Source organism: Periplaneta americana, chromosome 8 (assembly GCF_040183065.1).
Source record: "Periplaneta americana isolate PAMFEO1 chromosome 8, P.americana_PAMFEO1_priV1, whole genome shotgun sequence".
Classification (NCBI taxonomy): Eukaryota; Metazoa; Arthropoda; class Insecta; order Blattodea; family Blattidae; genus Periplaneta; species Periplaneta americana.
The window spans coordinates 141,204,284-141,225,109 of record NC_091124.1 but is presented as its reverse complement, the minus strand read 5'-3'; the positions used below and the strand labels follow the sequence as shown (position 1 = coordinate 141,225,109).

At 34.3% G+C, this 20,826-nt stretch overlaps 1 protein-coding gene across 3 annotated transcripts in view; it reads right to left on the bottom strand.

The window, feature by feature from the left end:
• sev (receptor protein-tyrosine kinase sevenless) overlaps window positions 1-20,826 on the bottom strand; it is a 526,422-nt gene that overhangs the window by 408,662 nt on the left and 96,934 nt on the right. The gene's annotated exons all lie outside the window — the stretch shown is intronic.

Here is a 20,826-nt window from a genome sequence, read left to right as displayed (position 1 = left end):
TAATTCATGAACAAATGTGGTAAGCTTATTGCATCTTTATACGTGGGATAGCAAATTGTTTCATATTGATATATTCTGTCGTTTACCTCAAATATTTATAATTCTTCTAAGATATATGCATTCCTTTTATTATCTGTTCTTTTGTATCCTGCAATATTTCTTATAAACCTCATTCCATTTGACTCAATCATGTCCATTTAAAATTCAAATGCCACTGCCATACAATAACTTTGAAACAAACATCACTTTGTAAAACTTTAGAATAGTATCCTTTCCAGCTTTATTTTTTAAATGTCTGCTAAGTAATTAATATGGACCTTAAATCCTTGGCAAGAAGTAAAAAAAAATCTCCGAGGCTAGCTAATTCCCTAGTTTATCATATATGAAGTTACTGGAAGGCAATTTAATATTACATTTAATCGTATTCCCTGGCTTCAGTAATTTCAAATTTACCTTAAATAAGTAATTGTAATTACAATTATCACTGACGCCACTATTACCTGAAGCCTTACACAGCAATGCACAGACCGTATTATCGTGTAATTGATGTGCACTTAAGGCTCGTAGAAATTGTGAAACAAGGTTAAACTTCATTAATCCAGCAGCTGCTTGGTACAACTTTAATGAACCTAGAGGCGAATTGTTGTGCACCACAAATAGTAAAGTGGTAGCTGCGGGTACGACGATTGTAATTATTAATAAAGTCAAACTGATCAAGCTCCGCTTGTGTTACGAAGTGAGTGACCACCATTACTGGGTCACTAGGGTCATAACGACGAGGTCAAACGTTGCGTGTACAGACCTATCATTGAATTATCAGTCTGCTCTTTCCCACAAGTTTCCACAGATCATAATGATTTCACAATATTTGTTTGTTTACTAGTAGTTGTCGCTATTATACTTGCAGGCTCTGTTATAGCAATGTTAGGATTACTTTCAAGGTCTGAAATATTATTTTTATTTAGTTTCTCCGAGTTACAAGTTATAAACCCAGTGAATTGTGATTCGATTAATTGGCAAGGAAGTGGGGAGTATGCAGGCCTATCTCGCTAGTGTTAAATGTAGCATATTCATCTTCCATTTTCTCTGAAATTATTCAAGATAGTAATAATGAAAATTCTGCAGAATATAGAGTAATATTTTGCAAATTTATGGATCTTTTTTCAACAAGAAAGCAAGTTACAAAGCTTTTTTTTTAATTTGATGTCCTTTTTTTAAATTTTTTATTTTATAGTCCCATTATTATCCTAGCTCTACCACAATATATCCACATTACCACAATAACGTTATGAATAAGTGGTAAAATGTTTAGAGTTCTACCTTAAGTTAATTGAGAAAATGGAAAACTCTTGCAAGAAAATGTACTTTTTAAAAAATCGCAGTAAAAAGTATGTTGAGTTGTTACTGCCATCAAACAAGAAGCAACGTCTTAGGAACAAATGCTGCCCACGTAATTCAAGATAAACCACTGTTTTATAGAGCAAATAATTCCTAAGTTGTTGAATTTTAACTCAACAAGTGCTCACAGAAACAAAAACATAGCTCCTGCAATAACATAATTAAACATTACTAAAAATACTTAACCAACATTAATGGAACATAGTTCGAGGCAGAAGAAGATAATATATCAGATAATAGACGGCATTAAGATATATGGATCATATGAGGAGACAAAGAGAAACGAGCCACCGGCGTGGCTCAGTCTGTTAAGGCGCTTGCCTGCCGGTCTGAAGTTGCGCTCGGGCGCGAGTTCGATTCCCGCTTGGGCTGATTACCTAGTTGGGTTTTTTCCGAGGTTTTTCCCAACCGTAAAGTGAATGCCAGATAATCTATGGCGAATCCTCGGCCTCATCTAGCCAAAATACCATCTCGTTATCACCAATGTCATAGACGCTAAATAACCTCGTAGCTCATACAGCGTCGTTAAATAACCAACTAAAAAAAAAGAGAAAGGCAGAAAATAGGAAAGATTAGTGAAAGACCTGCCCTTGGGCAGAACACTGAATGAATGAATGAATGAATGAATGAATGAATGAATAGAACATATAAATAGTGATTCACAACTAATGAACCGCACTTTAGGAATCAGTTCTATGGGCCATTTTGAGCCTAAAATGTCATATGAACACGGATCCGATTATCAACCGGTAAGGAGTTAGAGCTGGTTGAGTTATAAAAGTAGCAGTGGTTTTGAGCAAAACTAAGAGTTATTCACTTAAAATTCTTAGAAATATTAGTTAAAATACTATATTAACAATAAAAATAAATATATTTCAGTATGGAAGCAGATTGTCAAGTATTCCTCCTTCCCCTTCAATGTACTTGGTCGCACGGATGTGGATGGCACTTAGTGTTTCGTACCTCGTCATGGTTGTGTCTGATAAGCGCAGCTGATGATCACCAGACCCATCTTCTCCTTCACTCTCGTACTTCACGTCACAGCGCAACCCTCCGTTTAGTTTGCGTCCCAATGTTTGTGTTACGATGTAAGCAACTCCAAAGACTGATTCACAGTATGACGTTTGGATTTTTACGATTAACTTTCATACTAACGGTTATTAGAGGAAAAAAAAACTCGCTCCGGCCTTGGTTCTCGTACCAAGCGCTCTAACCACTGAGCTACGTCGAAGTTCAATCCACAGCACCGGATCGACTCCCTCTCCTCCAGTGTTTTTCCCTTTGTGACCTGTCTCCAAGTTCGACATATATGTTGAATATATTAAGTCAACCGCCATTATACAAGGAGCGCATTCAATTGAGTGATTTGGTGGCCGGGATTCCATAGTAATATGCACTGTTGCGCGAAGAATCTACGTAAAGATTAATTTTTTGGTCCTACAGAATATATACCATAACAGATATATTCTGTAGGACCAAAAAATTAATCTTATGTAGTTTCAAACTAATGATAATTGGACCCATGCTCATATGAAATGTTATGCTCATACTGGCTTATAGAACTGATTCCTAAAGCGCGGGTCACGAAAGTAAGACCACTGAGACAACGTATTATAAATGCAGCTGCGATAATCACTTCACAAATGTTATGGACCACATGGCAGAAGGTTGAGTACCTTTTGGATGTTTCAGGGTAGCTCGAGGCGCACACATCGAGTTGCATTGACAATTCTCCAAAACTCGGAGAGATTTTACATTAAGTTGTACAAAAGTCATGTTATAAAACCATTATTTATACTTTAAATTAGCACTTATTTCTCGATCCCTCTAAGCGGGACACGGTGTACTTAAACACATACTTTTTAAGAATGTAATTCCCGTGTTGACAGGATTTGTAAGTGGTAATACTGTCAATTTAGCTACAGCGGACAGCAATTAATTTACTTGGTTTTCAAAACTGTTAATGCATGAATACCAACAAGCGTGATTTGTAAATATAAAATTATGTTAAACAAACAATTCTTGTATATTTGTAAATTTTATCTCGAAAACAGACCAAAGGATTTTGTTGAAATGGGATGGATCTACTGCTTCTGGGTGCGAGAAAGTGATACAGCTAGATCTCAATTTTGTGAAAACTCATTCAGGAGTTAAATAACCAGATTAATTTAATTTACAATTCGAACAAAAAAGCGATTTACGAAGCAGTAATACAAGAATGGATCTGTTTAACGCCTAGACCGCGCCCCCACCTGCGCCGAGATTTTGAATTGCCTTGAAACTCTACTATGGAGAAAGAAAACGGTGATAGTTACCCCGACAACAGCCGTACAGCTACAGAGCATAAGGTTCTCGATTCATCTCAATCTTGATAATTTTAATCTTTGAAAATAGCATGGAAAATTTTAAAATTGTTATGCCCTCAGTCTTACCTAACTGAACGATATTTAGTCTTCCAGATACATACATTATTTTATAATATATAATTATTATGTTTTGTGTTTTATGTTCAGAAAATAATATAATTTTGTTTCAAAGATTCTTACTCTAATAAAAAACTGTTCATTCATCTTTGTTATTGATTCTTAATTAATTTGTCTAAAAACGTCTTACGTAATTAATCTTGATTTTGACTTATTTAAGTATTACAATCTTTGGAAATAACATAGCAAAATACATTTTTATGCCCTCAGCACTCATGTACCGAGCGATCCTCGGTCTTCCAGGTACTTTGTCTAAAAAAGGAAACTTGAAAATATTCGTACACATATTGTCATGTTTGACATTATAAACCTTTACTCTACTCATCTCGAGCGATAATTTTGCAGTGACGCATATAAAGACCTCACAGCTCACTTAGTGTCGTTCATTAGAGAATTTCTTGCGAAACGAATGACATTGAAGTGTCAACACACTTTCACAGTGTCACAAACATACAAGATGATGATAACGAGCTAGCGAGACGTCGATGACTCTCGAAACTGTAATTTATATCAAGATACGTTGAGTCTGTTCATTGTTTGACCAGTTCCAGGAGTTCGGTCTGTAGCGTCATCACGCAGTCACCCTTCCCACAACAAAATAATGTGTTATTAAGAGCTGAGGGTATGCTGGCCGCTGCCCCGGCGCCATCAACCCAGAGGCTTCGACTGTTCTTGAGTCATACTAACTGAAGATGAAGCTGTGGAACAATAAAATTGTCGGTAACCAAGTAGACAGACAAACTGTTTTATATCTGGAGTTGTTGAACTGAGAAGAGGTCTATCACAAACAGCTGCTACGAATAATTATTGGGTTTCACGTAATATTGTCATACTTTTTGTGAATTTTCCTGTTGTACTCGGTCGTTATCATGTCAGCCGTTGGATTCGAGGTTCGCGGGTTCAAACCCGGCCGAGGACGACGAATTTTAAAGGGGACGAAATACTTATCATAGTTTCCTTGTGAGAGAAGTGTGAGTCCCATCCCTTCCAAGTTGTCTTATGTTCCTTCAAACGGAACGGCGAAAATCGAAGTGAGACAAATGACCGACAGGGTTGGAGCTTTACAGCAAGTAAAAGAACCCTGTCCCTAGCAGAGGGCTCCGGAAAGAATGTGTCGGTCGGCTTTTCTTGCCCGTGTTGAATATTGACGCTAATAACTTCCGAAGTTTTAATACTACTACTAACCTTGTATTATCTCTGCCTCTGTGCAACATCACAGTTCACGGAGAGAGGAAGAGAGATAGCAAACGGTTGTAACAATCTGTTAGAAAAAGTCTGTCTAAAGCAGTGTTCGGCATTTCTCAACTTGCGACTCAATCCTTAGCACACAAGCAGGGTGGAGGACTAATGCATGACTCCCTTCCCTTAGTCATCACTTGTTCGTTCTAAGTTAAGCTGTTTGGGTATCCTTCCCACTCCTTTCTTTCCCCTTTGCTGTGTATTGCGGAATCGGTCCTCCTCTAAGGTTGTGAAACATGGAAAATTACGGATGTAATAAACAAAAAGATACAGACGTTCGTCAAAAGATGTCTGAGGCATATTCTAAATATGAGATGGCCGGAAACAATAGCAAATGAAGAACTGTGGAGAAGAACTAACTAATCACAAATATGCTACCAAATAAAACAAAGAAAATGGAATAGGATAGGTCACACGCTGAGAAATCCAGATGGAGCTATTGAGAAGACTGCAATTGATTGGAATCCACAAGGAGTAAGGAAGAGAGGACGGCCTAGAAAAACATGGAAACGATCAATAGAAGAGGAAATATAGAGTTGTGGAAAAAGCTGGAAAGAGGTGAAATGGATGGCTGGCAACAGAGTACGCTGGAGAACTTCACTGCTGCCCTATGTTCCACCTAGCAACAACAGGATATAAGTTAAGTCAAGTGTGTATTGCGGACTTTATTAATTTATTTCATGTGACGTCTAAAATAATGCTCAGATTATTCTCAGACAGGTGGTAGAATGAAGGAAACCTGATATCTTTTAGTTTTCCTTTTTAGTACTCTAACGCCCACGACCAAGATAAGCCACTTAAAAGTGAGCGGTCAGCCATCGACAGAGATATAATACAACACCTGTAACAGTGTTAAGGGACCCCAAATCTTAAAAGCAACATTTTGTAACCTTTATTAACTAATAATTGTATATAAGCCAAGTATTTATAGTTATACGCCTACAGTTATTAGACTTGCGACACGTATTCACAAAACAATAAGTAGTTAGACTTAAAGCCAGGAAGTTTATATTGTTTCAGAGTATTATTAGTTTAGTAAAATTTAAAAACTAAATATGTAACATAAGTATGATAGCTAGAAATATCTCTGAAAATGTTGAACCAAAACATTTGAAACTTCATCAACGAAATAAACGTCTATAAAATCATATTGTGTTGAGATCCCAATATAATTATATGTGATTACTAGGGCTAGGTATTTTATGATGTAGCATATATTTTTGGTAAGACTGATATGTTCCTTAAATATATATAAATGCTTGTTACGAAAAAAACTAATTGATTTAAAGTACTTTGGTAAGTCATATTTATGCATATTTCACCATTTCTATGTGATAGAGCATATTTTAGTAGTTTAATGATCATATTCGGCATATTTTCACTCTTTTAAGGAGTAAAGAACTTTTCTCATACAATTTCTTTCTTCCATGCTCATATAGGATGTTAAATTTCTCAGAATTGCATACCACACTTTGTTTCCTGGAAAATGATAAAATGTTCCTTCTTCCCGTATTTCGTTTAAATTCACAATATGGACTTTACCCTTAGTGAACAAATATTTGTGTAGGCCTATTGTTTCGCGACAAGCAGGTACCTACTGGAGCCTGTCTTTATAATCTGGGTATCGGATTGCAGAAGGGTCTCATTGAGATATTGAATCTTGTTGAAGTCGAAAGTGTTGTAGTATACAGGAAAAATGCCAAAAGCGAAGCAAAGTATTCAAGTAAAATTAAAACAGTTAGTGTCTCGATATGGTGAGAAAGTGTTTTCGAGTGATGGAAATGTACTGTATTGTAAACTGTGTGACGTAAGAGTAACTGCGGAGAAAACATTTAACGTTGAGCAGCTTGTGAGAACAGAAAAACACAAACGTGGTGTACAACGAATTGAAAATGAAAAAAAAAAAAAAAAAAAAACACACACACACACACAGCAAATGCTCCTAGGGGAATCCCGCCAATCTTATTCACCATTCTGTGAAGAACTTTGCACAGTCTTCCTTTGTGTTGACATTCCCCTAAGTAAACTGCATCATCCAAAACTTCGTGAATTCTTTCAAAAATACACAGGCAAATCTCTTCCCGTTTCTTCCAGACAGATCAGACAAAATAAAAAAAAATATGGGTTTCAATTGATAAAACCACAGACTCTATGGGAAGATACATTGCATATGTTATTGTGGGAACTTTGGAAGAAGATGGCCCAGGTGAAAATTTTCTAATAAACTGTGAACATTTAGAAAAAGCTATTTTTTCATCATTAGCAAGCTGTTCGACAGGTCTATGGATGTCATAAGGACCGAAGGCGTTCAGCATGACAATGTACTGCTGCGCCTTATATGGTGAAAGCTGCAGATTCATAAAAAGCATTATGTAGTAAAATGGTGCTTGTGACTTGTTTGCCTCACGTCTTGCACAGAGTTGCAGAAGAGATTCGTAGTCAATTCAGTGAGGTTGATAAATTAATTGGGTGTATCAATAAGGTCTTCTTGAAAGCCCTTTCACGTGTTGCATAATTTCTTTGCCGCCTTCTCCCATTTTGACAAGATGGGGATCCTGGATTGATGTCTGCAACTATTACTGCCAGAATTCCAAGGTTGTAAAAAACATCATTGATTCATTTGACAGCAGGAAAGCCGCTTCAAATAGACTATCCCAAGAAATAATGTCTAATTCCAACATTTCAGGCCAACTTTCATATATCAAATTCAATTTTGGGTTTCTTCCTGCTGCTATAACTGCTTTGGAGCAATCAGAAGCGCCATTAGTGAAGCAGATAGAACTAATGGAAAAAGCCTTCGAATAACGTTGATGTTGTTTGTGGTAAAGTGGGGCAAGAAGTGTCAAATAAAATGGATAAGATGTTAGAAAAAAAACAAAGGGTATCATACATTGTGTTCCATTTCAATGATTTTGTCGGGTGAAAATTTTTCACTTAATGACTCAGAATTAGATTCAAATGATATTGCCCATTTTAAATATGCTCCCCTTGTATCACATGAAGTAGAAATAAGATTTTTGAAGTACAAGGCTTTGTTGGCTGACAATAGGAAATCTTGTTTATTTGAAAATTTGCGCAAGGTATTCATTGTACATTGCAACTCAGGATTCATAAACTGAACTAAAAGAAGCATGCGAAAAAATGATAGTAAACGCCAACTACTGATAATTCTGATAAAATAAAAAGCTTACTAAATATCAAATTCCATACTTTAGCTTGCTTCTCATGTGTATTGTATTCCTAAATAAATAGTTCATTGGCATACACTGATTTACTAATTTATTTTACAACTGAAATTATTACCTAATTATAATATTGTTAGGTCATATTTTTATGTTGTAGTGCATATTTCTGGAATTTTTAAGTCATAAGTGCATATTTTATACTGCATATTTTGGAGATTTTTAGGTCATAATAAACTCAGCCCTAGTGATTACATTCTTATACTTTCAATTTTAAAAATTAATAGTCTTATGCAAGCATAATTTATAAAAGACTTCCAAAATTGCGGAACTTGCATTTATACAATGTAGAATATTCGCCTGAAATTGAATGCGTAATATAACTGCATACAAATCTAGAACTTACGTTTTATATCATTTAATTAGAGCGGACATACCAAAACCCTGCACATTGTGCAGTCGCGCACATTGTGCAGTAGTCTCTGTGCGATGTGCACTTTCTATTCCCCTACCTGGAGGGAGTGAATCGTCTTGGGGGGGGGAATGCGACAGGGCTATACAGACCTGCAACAGCATGTCAGCTTTTCTTTCAGTAACACAGTTTCAGTAAGGGTGCTGATTTGGCTATGTCTGTGAATGAGTTATGATAAATAAAGTGAGGAGTTCACAGATAATAAAGAAGAGAAATTACGAATCATATAACGTAATTGTTATAATGTTTTCTTCAGCTAGCAATAATTATTTTAAAATGAAAGGCTTTCATCAGCCCATGTCAAGGTAATAGTCTTGTGACAGTTTAGATCAGATTAGTAAAGTTCTCAAAATATGATATTGCCAGCACTTATTTCTTAATCAGTACTCTCACGGCAAAACGAACTTGACAATGGCGTTGTTTTGTAGTCTGTACTAACACAGCCATAAAAAATTAGACGACTTAAGACTTTCATTTCATAAGCTGGTAAGTGATGAGAATATAGTGAGGAATATATATGAGGCTCTTAAGGTTGTAAGGAGCGAAGAAAGCAACTATTTGCAAGGCGGAACATTTTTTTGGGAAAATATATAATGGCAAATTTTCCATCCCACGTCACTATATTATGTTAATATACTTAAATTAATAAACCTTTAAACCTGACATAAATAGGATATCGTCGCTTCACAGCTTGTGAACTACACTTTTAATTTCTTTCAGTAACGCTTCCAACTTGTCGATACTTGCTCTCACGTTTTCCAAATAAACTATATGTGAATTTAAATTCTAAGCTTAATTTATATCATTTATTAATATTAATGTTAATTTATATTGACATACAGCAAGGAAATTATTTCAGTGTAAAAACTTCACAATGTCCTACTCCATGTAATTAATTGGGAGTATATTTTCTTCAACATTTGTGTACCAATGGTCCCAATAAATAATAATGCTCGACGAACAATGAAAGAGTAGGGTCTATTACTTTAAAATAATTAGTACCTACTACGTAAAACGAAATACTTGTTCGTTTTTTATTGTTTCGAAATTACTGCAATATTTTTTTCTTCAAATACGATATAAAATCGTATTAGTAAATTATGCTTTACAAACCACTAATTTGTGAAGTATAACTGAGTAAGCCTAAAGTTTCTTGTATTACAATTGTCAAATATAGACACTGATAATAACCGTGTTTTTTTTTCCTTCTGCTAAGTGTGTTTATAATGACCAAATTTCTATTCAAACCAACCCTAGAAGCGCAGAATAGATTATTGTACACCCCTCCAGCTAAGTAAGGGTAAGAACAACGCTCGAATGATGCAGTCTGCTCAGACCGGCGATCCGCGCACAAAACTGCACATTTAGAGTCTGATTTCTGGCATGCCTGAATTAGAGTGATAGTAATGATGACACGAGTAATTAATCGATTGGTAACAAAAGAAACGGGAGTATTTCGAGAAAACCTGTCGAGCACCATTTTTATACAATAAATTCACTCATTAATTCGCAAAACAATATGAGTTGCGGATCATTAATTTTGAACAAAAAAGAAAACTCCATCTGTAGTAAATTAATTCGGTAATTTGTAAAATGACTTGAGTTGTAGATGATTTGTTTTGAGAAAAACAGAAAATCCTACCTATAGTAAATGTTTTTGAGATACAACTCCATAAATTTTGCAAGAGAAACACGTGTCTCTCACTACAGGCACAAATTCACCATTACTTTTTTAATTCCTTTCTCCATAATGCAAATTCTGAATTCTGTCATAGGACTCGTCTTGTTCTAACAATTATAAATATAAATTACTTCATTGGCGTTGTACAAATTCTACAAAAGAACATGAGTATGAATCATTTCTTAAATAGTCTGTATTATTTTATTTCTTCGTAATATAATTTTTAACTTCTGGACTTGCGTTATTTAACCTGATTATAAACAAACTATTTATTCATGTGATTTTGAAAATAAGTAAAGCTTTGAGGTGCACACCAAAGACAAAGAACGTGCTTGTTTTGCGCCAGGCCATGAAGTTTAATTTTATTATGCAAATAAAACAGATCCATAAAATATGGATGAGAATCTAATTATAATGTTTTATCTTGGCTTCTTACAGAAACTTCTCCAGTGTTCAATCACGTCAGACACTAGTAAGATCGTTCAGACTAAGAAACATACAGTTCACTATATCCTGAGAGTTGATGTCGCACTTTGCCTGCCTTCATCGTCGCCACTTATCCGAATACAAAGGTCTCGAATTTATTGGTGTCATGTGATGTCAATCGTACGCAAAGAGAGATACAAGAAATCTTACAAAGGCTACAGTAACTTGATAATATTTTAAGCTTATGGTCAGCTGAAACTTTATTCCTTCTTGAACAGTTCTGTAATTAATTTACAGTGCTCGTAGGCGGCTGGGAAATAGAATGTGTATTTAATTGGTTTTCTTACACCACCATTACTATCGTCATATTAGTCATTATTTGTCTCCGTCATCTTCATCTTCACCTCCGCTATTGTCATTGTTGTCTCCTCCATCATCATCAACATAATAATCACTTATTACTTCAGGAGCGAGAAAAAAATCATATTTTTTTTTTTATTTTTGGTTTGTCATCTCTTGTAGATATCCAAGTCACGTCAATCTTTTGAGTTTGTACATAATAGTTTACTGTTGCTCACTTCTCATTTTAAGCAACTCGAGTACCATAGGTAAATTAGAAGAATATCTTATGAAGAGTTGCCAGACTTAATGCGTTGTAAACAGTTAATGCAATGTATTCCACTGTGTTTATTTTATTTTATTTTTTGTTTCTTTAGGTCTATTTAATTGTGTATACTTAGGGCCTAATTCAATTATCTTTATATTGTTACTATGTAAATAGTATTTCCTTCTAATTTAATGCTTATGTTTTCCGCAGTGTTTATTTTTGTATACTTTTTATTCAAATGTCTGTTTATGATTTTATTATGTAATTTGTGTTTATTTATCACTTAACACAATATGTGTCTCACTGTGTTTGTTTTGTATTATTATTATTTTATTCTTTTATTATTTTTATCCTGTACATTTCATTCAATTGTCGGTTTTTGGTTTAATTATGTGAATCATACTTGCTTGTAATTTAATACCAATATGCATTCCAATGTGTTTACTTTTATTTTCATTGTGTACATTTTTTTTAATTATCGGTTTATGATTTTATTAAGTGATTCGTAATCCATATGTAATTACTTAAATCCGATACAGTTGTATGTTCAACTATATAAGCAAGTTGAGTGTAAGAGAAGGTCCTACGGCCTTAAATCTGCCAGGTTAAATAAAGCCATTATTACATAAATAAGTGTTCTGCCCATGGGCAGGTCTGTCACTGCAAACTCAGCATTCTCCAATCTTTCCTATTTTCTGTCTTCCTCTTAATCTCCGCATATGATCCGCATATCTTAATGTCGTCTATCATCGATATCTTCTTCTGCCCCGAACTCTTCTCTCGTTCACCATTCCTTTCTGTGCATCCTTCAGTAGGCAGTTTCTTCTCAGCCAGTGACCCAATCAATTTCTTTTTCTCTTTCTGATCAGTTTCAGCATCATTCTTTCTTCACCCACTCTTTCCAGCACAACTTCATTTCTTATTCTGTCTGTTCACTTCACACGTTCCGTTCTTCTTTATATCCGCATTTAAAATGCTTCTATTCGTTTCCTCTTCACTTCGTCGTAATGTCCATGTTTCTGCTCCATACAATGTCACATACCACACAAAGCACTTCACTAGTCTCTTCCTTAGTTTTTTTCCAGAGGTCCGCAGAAGATGCTCCTTTTTCTATTAAAAGCTCCCTTGGCCATTGCTATCCTCCTTTCCACTTCCTGGCTGCAACTCATGTTACTTCTTATAGTACATCTCAAGTATTTGAAGCTGTCCACTTGCTCTACTGCCTCATTTAGAATTCGCAAGTTTACCTTCTTTATTTTTCTACCTATGACCATGGTCTTCGTCTTGTTTGCATTTATCTTCATTCCATACTGCTCACAGCTGTCATTTAGCTCCAGCAGCATATCCCTTAGTATTATCTCCTCTTCTGCTCACAGCGCCATTCCATCAGCAAATCTTATGCACTTTATTCTTCTTCCTCCTACTTTTACCCCTCCTATGTTCTGAAAACAGTTCTTCACCAAATTCTCCAAGTATATGTTGAACTGTGTAGAGCAGGCATTCTTAACCTGGTGCTCGCGAGCATCATGGTGCTCTCTTAAGGACATTTCGTGCTCTCATCATGCAGGTAAATGTGCTCCCGATCAGGAATACACCTGAGGTTGAGTTTTCAATTCAAACTTTGTAGTACACGCCGAAATAAATAATGTTTCTATCTATCCATTATAATAAGTTAGAGACCTGATAATTGTTCTCGTATTTCATGTGTAGTCTATAACCCTTTTAAATACAGTGTGGAATTAATCTGAAAAATAAAAAATTATTCAACAAATAATATGGCTGCACGTGTGCAACTTCAACTGATAGGTCTCCAGTCCTCCTCGGCAATGAAATATTTGCTTAAAAGGAGAATTTCATAGCCTTTGGGGAACAGAAGATACAAAAAGGCTCCAAATACTAAGAACTGTTTCTCTCAGATGTTTGGTCATGGTCGTGACAATGTATCTAAGTGAAAAAACTTTCTCACTTATAAAATACCTCAAGAACAAGGCAAGATTGCGAATAACTAATTCACAGAGGGTTGTTTATGTGTAGCTAAAAGCGACTTCTTCTTGGATATCACTGAAATTTTAAGTAACATTAAAGTTCAAAGATATCATTATCCTGGTGAGTGTTTTAAATATATATATATATATATATATATATATATATATATACACATTTATTTATTTATTTATTTATTATTTTATTGTTGTACTCATATAGACCTATTGAACCTATTCGATTTCATGGTGCTGGTGCTCACAAATTTCTAAAGGTTGGGAACCTCTGGTGTAGATGATAAAGGGCATCCTTGTCGTACTCCTCTCCCTATTTCACTTCATTCAGACATTTCTTCTCCTATCCTGACTTTGACTTGTTTCATAGATTACTGAACATCCTCCTCTCTTTCCAATCCACACTTATTTTCTTTAGGATGTCTATCAGTTTGTTCCAATCCACTCTGTCAAACGCCTTTTCTAGGTCTATTATTATTATTATTATTATTATTATTATTATTATTATTATTATTAATATTATATTTCTTATTCTGAATGGAAATACAGGACCCGGCACAAGAACTGGCTATTACAAATAATTACTTATTGTCTCAAGAATATATATATATTTCAAAATAGCATACGTGAGATCATAAAGTACATATAGTCTGTCTATTATTTCTCGAGAAGAACGCCACTTAAGTGATTACCACTGCGATGGAAATGTGCTTTTAGACATCCACAAAGTGTCAATAAAGTCTTCATCTTCATTCATGTGATTTAAAATCTCCTTACAAAAAGTCTTTCGGTGGAGAATATTGCCATGTTTTAATTGATGTACTACCTCAATTTTGTATGGATGAAAATGTAAGTTGCATGAGCAGATGGAACGGGATCATGGCGTCATAAACTAGAATGACGAAATTCACGACTATTGGTCTCAAAACTGTCGTTCTTGTAGAAGCCTCTAATTGCAAAAGCACTTTGTGCACCTCTCCATAAAAATTTATGCAAAATGTACTGAAATTAACTGTAGTTAGAATAAGTAAGCCAAAGAGCACTAAAATAACGTTCCATATGTAGCCTATATTGTCTCAAAATTAGTGTTTGTCCGGAAATGGAACGAGAATATTAAACGTAAAAAGCAAGAAACGAATAGTTTCCTCACACACGTTTTAGAAATAACAAGACGAGAAAAAACTAGACCTAAATAAGAGTGATTAAGACTTGAGGTATATTATAAGCAGTAACATGAGCTACTACCAGGAAGTCAAGAGGGAGATAGCACTGGCCAAGGAAGCTTTTAATAGAAAAAGGAATATCTTCTGCGAATTTCTGGAAGAAAGAACTAAGGAAAAGACTAGTGGATTGCTTTGTGTGGAGTGTGGTGTTGTATGGGGCAGAAACATGGACATTACGACGAAGTGAAGAGAAGCGACAAGAAACATTTGAAACTGAATATAGAGAAGAATGCAGCGTGTCAAATGGACAGACAGAATAACAAATGAAGCTATGTTGGAAAGAGTGGGTGAAGAAAAATTGATGCTGAAACTGATCAGAGAGAAGGAAAGGAATTGGCTGGGTCACTGACTGAGAAGAAACTGCCTACTGAAGGATGCACTGGAAGGAATGGTGAGCGGGAGAAGAGAACGGGGCAGAAGAAGATATCTGATCATAGACGACATTAAGATATATGGATCATATGCGGAGATTAATAGGAAGGCAGAAAATAGGAAAGATTGGAGGGCACTGGGTTTGCAGTGAAAGACCTACTATTGGACAGAAGACTATGAATGAATGAAATGAATGAATAACGAAAAATATCAGGAAAAAACGTTCGAGTAAATGAAATCAACATGTAAATAGAATGTATCTGAAATGTATACTACCAGAAGTTGTATTCAGAAACATTGTATGAACTGACCTAGTATTATAGGGAATGCGTAGTTAAGAATTGAGTGGAAGTGAAATAATCCTGCAGATTTTCAGAGCTAATAGCTCATGTTGTATGTAACTAAAAATGTAATACGATATTGGTTGAAAGTTCATAATTTTTTCAGAAGAAAAAATGTTTCTTCCCAAATGTTTGACGCCCTCTTATTCGGTAATTATTGCGAGTAGGATTGTGATTTTTGTCCATATCGACAGAAAATCTAACGCAGAATCATTTATCCCTCTGGCGTATTTCAATATCATGGACGGTTTTCACATAAAATTAAAGCTTAATATAAAATCCTCTAATTTGAAGCGACCAGCCTGCAACATTGTAGCCAGAAAGGGGGATGGGAAGTAGTTCACAAAGGCAGACAGACCTGAGTTCGTTGACCTCTTACATCTATATTACGAGAAGAAAGAGCAGTGTGTTAACGGCGATATTGCCAGATTGCTGAAATTTCCAAGTCAATTTTCTAATCAACCGTGCCTGTAATCACAAAACGTAATTTACGTTTTCTGTTCATTTAAGTTTACCCTATCGTTCTTTTTCAATCTGCAGGATTATTTCACTTTCACCTGTAGGTGTTGCGTACTGGACAATGTCGCGCTAGTTCTACAGTTCCACACTGGCACACAGTGCAATATTTCAATCAACTATGTACTCAAACATACAGCAACAATAGCGCTTGTTGTCCTGAAACTGGTAATGCCGTCACAAACATAAAAGTAAAAGATCGAAGACAGCACATGTGTTTGCTTCAGTTAGGCCTATGCTGACATTCAACACGTTCACGAACTCGTCTCAAGAAACAAACAAATAAATAACGGACAAACTTTTCTATTCACGTGAGTCTATCTTCAGTGTACAGCCACCCTGTACAAAAATTAAAAAAAAAAAAAATAAAACTTTAGTTTCGTTAGCAAAAGAGTCACTGCATTCTACATAATTCTCATTCAGCTTTCGACTAATATATTTCATGGAAGAACTTGCTAATTCCAAGACTTTAGGTACGGTACCGATATGTTTGAAGAAAGCACATATCCTATAAACGTTCTACAGGCTATTTATAACTGTGAATTACATGTTGATGAAGAGATTGGAAAGCTTCGAAACAGGATTTAATTCATTCTTGAAAAAGAGGAAAAGGGGATTTTTTAAAATTTGTCATTGTTATTTTTTTATCACGAAAGTATTAAGTTCCACTTTTAAGAATCACATCTTTATGGTGTTCTGTGGTTCCTGAATTCATATTGTAGGTATTAAAATCATATCTTTGCATCTCTAGAATTAAAATTAATTTTATCTGTTGATTTTGGCTTTATATTTGTTGTTGTTGTTGTTATGTCAACTGTCCGAAGACAAGTCTGAACCTCACAAGAAGGCACCATTTACGAGGGTTATTATTATTATTATTATTATTATTATTATTATTATTATTATTATTATTGTTATTATTATCATTATTATTATTATTTAAATGATGATTTCATTATTATAAATCAAGTGTTTCTGAATATTAAACTTCCTTAATTTTATTGGGCATAACATCCTGTCAGTGAAGATTTAGGCCTTCTCGGTGATTGGGTTGTAATGGCCTTTGTGGTTTCGCAGCTATATATACAGGAAAATTTAAATTTTTCAACATTTCCCATCAACTTAAGGTTTTCTTCCTCAATATGACACTATTCTTGATTTTGTATAGTGTATAATACGAGTATACAGTACACAGTGCAACTTTTATTTCTTGTACATATCTTGTATAAAAATATTTCATGTGATTGGTGTTACATTTGTTTGCAAGTTGTGTAATAGTACAAATTTAATTTTTTGTATTATGTTAAGTGATTGGTGTTCATTTGTTTACAGTGTTTCTGTGCAATATTTTAACTTTTTAATTTTTGTACAAAATATTTCAATGAACAGACGCTTCTTTTTCTTTATATTATTACAACATTGTAAGTTTCTACTCATTAAAAAAAAAAGTAAAGTGACTGGTGTTCCATTTGTTTACAATATTTTGTACAATATTCTAGGTTTATACTTCTTGTACAAATATATTTCAAGTGACTGGTGTTGGGTACATGTATTTTCACTTTCTTTTATAATATTATGCTTGTACAAGAAATGTTTTGAATTACTGATTTTCCATTTCCTTACAGTATTTATGTACATCATTGCAACATTTTATTTTTTTACCACAACAAATATTTCAAGTGACTGGTGTTCTATTTGCAACATTTTTGTTAAGAGAATCTTAAATGAGTGGCTACTCGATCATTTGAATCGAAATTAGGAAATGGTACAGAGTTATACTTACACATGAAAGGTACCCCAATTGACTGTAAGATGAAAGAGATATACTTAATTTCTTATTGAAGTTGTTCAAATTAATAGGTTTTATCCCAAATCTATCTATCTATCTATCTATCTATCTATCTATCTATCTATCTATCTATCTATCTATCTATCTATCTATCTATCTATCTATCTATCTATCTATCTATCTATCTATCTATCTATCTATCTATCTATCTATCTATCTATCTATCTATCTATCTATCTATCTATCTATCTATCTATCTATCTATCTATCTATCTATCTATCTATCTATCTATCTATCTATCTATCTATCTATCTATCTATCTATCTATCTATCTATCTATCTATCTATCTATCTATCTATCTATCTATCTATCTATCTATCTATCTATCTATCTATCTATCTATCTATCTATCTATCTATCTATCTATCTATCTATCTATCTATCTATCTATCTATCTATCTATCTATCTATCTATCTATCTATCTATCTATCTATCTATCTATCTATCTATCTATCTATCTATCTATCTATCTATCTATCTATCTATCTATCTATCTATCTATCTATCTATCTATCTATCTATCTATCTATCTATCTATCTATCTATCTATCTATCTATCTATCTATCTATCTATCTATCTATCTATCTATCTATCTATCTATCTATCTATCTATCTATCTATCTATCTATCTATCTATCTATCTATCTATCTATCTATCTATCTATCTATCTATCTATCTATCTATCTATCTATCTATCTATCTATCTATCTATCTATCTATCTATCTATCTATCTATCTATCTATCTATCTATCTATCTATCTATCTATCTATCTATCTATCTATCTATCTATCTATCTATCTATCTATCTATCTGTCTATCTATCTGTCTGTCTGTCTGTCTGTCTGTCTGTCTGTCTGTCTGTCTGTCTGTCTGTCTGTCTGTCTTTCTGTCCGTCCGTCCGTCCGTCCGTCCGTCTATCTATCTATCTATCTATCTATCTATCTATCTATCTATCTATCTATCTATATATCTATCTATCTATCTATCTATCTATCTATCTATCTATCTATCTATCTATCTATCTATCTATCTATCTATCTATCTATCTATCTATCTATCTATCTATCTATCTATCTATCTATCTATCTGTCTGTCTGTCTGTCTGTCTGTCTGTCTGTCTGTCTGTCTGTCTGTCTGTCTGTCTGTCTGTCTATTTATTTATTCTGGTGGAGTTATGGCCAACAGGCCTTCTCTTCCACACCACGAGATATGCATTTGAATGTAATTATCTTGTGCTGAACAATATATGTCAGTGATATTACATCTCATGTAAGGCATTGTAACTATCACTTGTATGCTGACGACCTTCAATGCTACATCTCTTCCCGCTTACATCGAATAAATGACGCTATAGATAAATTGAACAAAGACATTGACTCGATTGTGACATGGACAAAGAAATTCCATCTTAATATCAATCCTGGAAAGACACAAGCAATCATATTAGGACACAAACGGCAAACCGACGCTGTAAAGCACCTCGACATTTCCCCCGTTAAAGTAAGTACAGTGCATATCCCTTTCAGTTCTTCGGTAAAAAATCTTGGCATTCACATGGATAATAATCTCAACTGGGATATGCAAATCACAGAAACCTGCAGAAAAGTATATTCTATTATTCATGTGCTAAAAAGGATAAATGTTCATCTTCCCTCTTGCTTAAAAAAGTCCCTTGTGCAGACACTTGTATTTCCCTATTTTGACTATGCTGACATTTTACTGACTGACCTTTCCAGCGACAACAAAATGAAACTTCAACGTGCTCATAATTTATGTGTACGTTTTGTAAGCAATGTTCGTAAATATGATCATATTACCCCATCCCTGGAAGCAATAGGTTGGCTTAAACTAGATAAGAAAAGAAATTTACATTCACTTCTCTTTCTCTTCGAAATCTTGAACTCTTCTATTCCTTCGTACCTGTCGTCTCGCTTCACTTACCTTTCTTCCCACCACAATCTGAACACACGCTCTCGCCATGAAACAATACTAACAATACCATCCCATCGCACCTCCTCATACTCATCCTCTTTCACAATAGCCCTGCCAAGACTCTGGAATTCGTTACCTGCTAGCATCAGGGACTGTCGAAATAAAATTCAATTCAAACGCAAACTTACTAGGCACTTGGTCAGTAATTGAGACTCGTTCAGACATGGTTTCTTGTAAATAGTTCTTTTAATCTACCACAAAATATCTCAATATCCGGTAATTTCATCACTATAGAATTTTGTTATTGTAGGTTTAATTTGTAATTTAGTAAATACAAAAATATTCTTTGTTCTTAACTTCTATGATAAAATGTCTAGCTTTCATTAATCAGGTATTCTTGTCGTACTTTAATTTTTATTGTAATTGTAATTGTAAATTTAATATTAATTGTAATCTTATTGTTCATGTTATAGTTGTAATCCCCTGGTAGAGGGGCAGAGAAGGCCTGACGGCCTTATCTCTACCAGGTTAAATAAATAAATAAATCTAAATCTAAAATATCTTATGTCCTTGCAATCATGCATGGAAATTTAATTTCTCCAACGTTGCAAAAGCACATTGTAAGTAATTCCAAAACATTGGTTGATGACACTACATTTTCATGTCTGGGTGAAAATTAAGGAAAAACATGATAAATAAGATACAAAAGTAACGGGATTAAAGGACACGATAACATTATGCTGATATAACTATAATAATGGATTCTGTCATCTCTATGTTGTATTTTCAACCTAAACACTCTAATTAATTTAATGGTTATGGATTTATAACGCACTTGATGAAGAAATGTTACTAGACTTTAATCGACTTTTGTTTTAAGACGAGTATTGACTACCTGCATTACATAATTATTTATTAAAAGAGCCCAATTAAAAAAAAAACAAGTTCTATTGCTGTAGGTAAATTAATTCATTACTTAGAAGTGACCTTGTGATTTATTGAGAGTTAGTTTTTTTCTCAAAATAATGGACTTTTTACCATTAAAATTATTTGTTCTCAATTATTGCTCCAAAGAAGAGGTACTGATCTGGCATCTGTGTG